The sequence below is a fragment of the Babylonia areolata genome, chromosome 18 (genome assembly GCF_041734735.1).
Source record: "Babylonia areolata isolate BAREFJ2019XMU chromosome 18, ASM4173473v1, whole genome shotgun sequence".
Lineage (NCBI taxonomy): Eukaryota > Metazoa > Mollusca > Gastropoda > Neogastropoda > Buccinidae > Babylonia > Babylonia areolata.
In genome coordinates this window covers 35,041,003-35,046,002 of record NC_134893.1, presented here as the reverse complement: position 1 = coordinate 35,046,002, position 5,000 = coordinate 35,041,003, and positions in this window count along the sequence as shown.

Below are 5,000 nucleotides of genomic sequence, written 5' to 3'. Positions count from 1 at the left end.
ACAAAAAAAATGGCCACCTCAGTCACCAAGGAGGTAGAGCGGTAGATATCCAACAGCATTCTTATTTATTATAACCCTCTCCAACTTGGTGTCCATTTCCCCTGACACTCTTAACCCTTCCCCCCTCCCCCCACCCCCTCCAACTCTTTCAGTTGAAACATTAGAGACTGATTCCACCCGCTTGGTAAAGATCATTATGAGGCAAAAGCGAAATAAACAAATGAATAAATCAATAGATAAATAGATAGATAAACAAAACAAACAAGTCAGTAAACAACGGTTTGGCTGTTCAGTGATCAATACAAAAGCCAGAAAATCTCATGACCTCGGACCTATTTCATTCTCCTGAGACACAACACACACACACACACACGGCCACACACACACACACACACACACACACACACAGACACGCACACACACACACACACACGCACACGCACACGCACACACACGCACGCACGCACGCACACACACGCGCGCGCGCGCGCGCGCGCGACGCACACGCACACACTGACACACACACACACGCTCGCGCACGCACGCACACACACACACACGCGCACACACACGACGCGCGCGCGCACGCACACACACACACACACGCACACACACGCACGCACACACACACATATTGCACTTCACAGGTTGTGCCCCAGACCGATGCATCAGAGCGAGAGACAGACAGACACATAACATCGACAACGATCACCTGGCATCACTGTCACACACAGGCACACCACGGACCTTATTGAAAATATTCAAAGTCCGTTGAGGCGAACACTTCCACTGCTTAGAAGAACCAGTGGTCAAGGTCAAGGTCAGGGTCAGGGTCACGAGGTCAAGGATCAAACAAAGGGCCAGAAAGTCGATCAGTCGCTGAGACAAAGCAGCAGCTGAAACGGCTGGCCATTTCCCACCCCCACCCCCCACTCTCTGTCCACCCCGGCCCCACCTACCATTCCATGTCTTTGAAACCAGTTCCCTCTGATGCCTGTTATTTGTGCTGGCGGGTTAGGTCAGTGCTGAACTGAAGTGTCGAGAAATAAAGCCACGCGAGTGGTGAGAGAGACTGAATAACAAACCAACCACTGGCGTCAGTAGCATTGTCAAAGGCCAAACAGGAAACATTTTGCTGCTGTTCTTTACAGCTCACTAGACGACCGCGTAGGCCATGATGTCAAAGCAGCGTGACTGTCTCAACGTCAGTTATACGTCAGTGATAGGCCATGATGTCAAAGCAGCGTAACTGTCTCAACGTCAGTTTTTCGTCAGTGATAGGCCATGATGTAAAGGCAGCGTAACTGTCTCAACGTCAGTTTTTCGTCAGTGATGGGCCATGACGTAAAGGCAGCGTAACTGTCTGAACGTCAGTTATACGTCAGTGATAGGCCATGATGTCAAGGCAGCGTAACTGTCTGAATGTCAGTTATACGTCAGTGATAGGCCATGATGTCAAGGCAGCGTAACTGTCTGAACGTCAGTTTTTCGTCAGTGATGGGCCATGATGTCAAGGCAGCGTAACTGTCTCAACGTCAGTTATACGTCAGTGATATGCCATGATGTCAAGGCAGCGTAACTGTCTGAACGTCAGTTTTTCGTCAGTGATAGGCCATGATGTCAAGGCAGCGTAACTGTCTGAACGTCAGTGATAGGCCATGATGTCAAGGCAGCGTAACTGTCTGAACGTCAGTTATACGTCAGTGATAGGCCATGATGTCAAGGCAGCGTAACTGTCTCAACGTCAGTTATACGTCAGTGATAGGCCATGATGTCAAGGCAGCGTAACTGTCTGAACGTCAGTTATACGTCAGTGATAGGCCATGATGTCAAGGCAGCGTAACTGTCTCAACGTCAGTTATACGTCAGTGATAGGCCATGATGTCAAGGCAGCGTAACTGTCTGAACGTCAGTTTTTCGTCAGTGATGGGCCATGATGTCAAGGCAGCGTAACTGTCTCAACGTCAGTTATACGTCAGTGATATGCCATGATGTCAAGGCAGCGTAACTGTCTGAACGTCAGTTTTTCGTCAGTGATGGGCCATGATGTCAAGGCAGCGTAACTGTCTCAACGTCAGTTATACGTCAGTGATAGGCCATGATGTCAAGGCAGCGTAACTGTCTCAACGTCAGTTATACGTCAGTGATAGGCCATGATGTCAAGGCAGCGTAACTGTCTCAACGTCAGTTATACGTCAGTGATAGGCCATGATGTCAAGGCAGCGTAACTGTCTGAATGTCAGTTATACGTCAGTGATAGGCCATGATGTCAAGGCAGCGTAACTGTCCGAATGTCAGTTTTTCGTCAGTGATAGGCCATGATGTCAAGGCAGCGTAACTGTCTCAACGTCAGTTATACGTCAGTGATAGGCCATGATGTCAAGGCAGCGTAACTGTCTGAACGTCAGTTATACGTCAGTGATAGGCCATGATGTCAAGGCAGCGTAACTGTCTCAACGTCAGTTATACGTCAGTGATAGGCCATGATGTCAAGGCAGCGTAACTGTCTGAACGTCAGTTTTTCGTCAGTGATGGGCCATGATGTCAAGGCAGCGTAACTGTCTCAACGTCAGTTATACGTCAGTGATATGCCATGATGTCAAGGCAGCGTAACTGTCTGAACGTCAGTTTTTCGTCAGTGATGGGCCATGATGTCAAGGCAGCGTAACTGTCTCAACGTCAGTTATACGTCAGTGATAGGCCATGATGTCAAGGCAGCGTAACTGTCTCAACGTCAGTTATACGTCAGTGATAGGCCATGATGTCAAGGCAGCGTAACTGTCTCAACGTCAGTTATACGTCAGTGATAGTTATTCTTATCAAGCTTATTCATTTATGTATTCATTTTGTTATTTTCCTGTTAAAGATAAATGGGGGGTGTGGGTGGGGTGTGTGTGGGGGTGTGGGGGGGGGGGAATGGGAGGGGGCATGGGCCACACCTGTAAGGATCAGAAAGAAAGATAACGAGGAAAGAATATTTCTAGTTATTGCTATTATCAGTAGTGATTATCGTTATCATTATCTGTAGTAGTAGTAGTAGTAGTAACAGTAGTAGTAGGAGCAATACGGTAGCAGTAGTAGTTGTAGTAGTTATTGATACATGCATAGCGCGCTTATCATCAACCACAAACCATGCACTAACCGCTTTACAAACACAGTCATTTGCACAACCTATATTACTGGCTGCATACTGTGCCTGGACACAGCCGACTTCTCAAGCTGGATTACATCAGCTGGACCGGTGTAACGTCCCAAGTCCCCCGCCCCCCTCTCTCCCTCCCCTGCCCGCCCACCCAGCCCCCACTCCTTCCGTCTGTTTCGTGAATATCTCAGAGCTCCGCCAGAAGTGTTTCCTACATTTTGTTATAAACATTTTCGACTATCACATATCACTTTCTGTTATGTCTTAAGTCCTTTGCAATGACTGATTATACAGTTCCATAAATAAGGGTGGAGTTATCTAGAGGTAACGCGTCTGCCTTGGAAGCGAGAGAATCTGAGCGCGCTGGTTCGATTCACGGCTCAGCCGCCGATATTTTCTCCCCCTCCACTAGACCTTGACTGGTGGTCTGGACGCTAGTCATTCGGATGAGACGATAAACCGAGGTCCTGCGTGCAGCATGCACTTAGCGCACGTAAAAGAACCCACGACAACAAAAGGGTTGTTCCAGGCAAAATCTGTAAATCCACTTCGATAGGAAAAACAAATAAAACTGCACGCAGGAAAAAATACAAAAAAAATGGGTGGCGCTGTCCCTGGGGACAGCAGCCCGAATTTCACACAGAGAAATCTGTTGTGACAACAACAACAAAAAAAAGAAGAGAGAAATAGAGAATGGAGAAATTCAATAAAAACAAAAATTCCTTCAAGGATTCGGCATTCCAAAACCCAAACAGGCAAAAACTAAACTGCTTGATTTGAATTTCGCCTGACTGTTCTTCTCCCCGTCCTCCCACCAGTTTCAGTTTCACTTTCACTTTCTCAAGGAGGCGTCACTGCGTTCGGACAAATCCATACACGCTACACCACATCTGTTGAGCAGATGCCTGACCAGCAGCATAACCCAACGCGCTTAGTCAGGCCTCGAGTGCATGCTTACATATTTGTGTACCTATGAAAGTGGATTTCATTTTACGTAATTTCGCCAGAGGACAACACTCTCGTTGCCATGGGTTCTTTTTCAGTGCGCCAAGTGCGTGCTGCACACGGGACCTCGGTTTATCGTCTCATCCGAAAGACTAGACGCTCAGTTTGATTTTCCAGTCAAACTTAGGAGAAAGGGCGAGAGCGGGATTCGAACCCACACCCTCACGGACTCTCTGTATTGGCAGCTGAGCGTCTTAACCATTCTGCCACCTTCCTCCTTACCAACCACCCAACACACACATACATAAACACACAGACACACGGAGAACGTACAAGAGACAGACAGAGGGAGAGAAGGGGGACAAAGAGAAGAGTGCGTTTGTATAAGCGTTGAAAATAAACACAAACAACGAACATTTTGAAAAAACCCAATTAAGATATACTGTAACAAAAATGTTATGTTTTAAGTAACAGTATTTTCCAACATTCTTCCTTTTAACTCTCTCCATACGAACGTCGAAAGAGACGACTTTAACAGCGTTTCACCCCAATTACCATCATCAAAATATTGCAAGCGGAAGGCTCTTATACTGAAGAGGTGAATGTTGACAAAGAATACCACAGTTCTGACGACGGAAGCTAAAGGTTGGGTCATTCAGACACTCACTGGACATCCGAGGGGTCTGTGTAGAGGAGAAGAGAGGACTGGCCGTACTGAGTGAGTTAACAGGATCGTGCTTGTCTCGCTGTCAGTGGCATTAATCCTTTCACCGCCAAAGACGCATTTATGCAGCAGCTAGGTAGAGGACCCATGTCACTGAAGGGTGACGAGATCTTGGGTCTGTTACCCATGAACCTACTGCTCTTTATGTTCGGTGGTAGGATAAGTCAAATTTTCTACCCTTCACAGGGG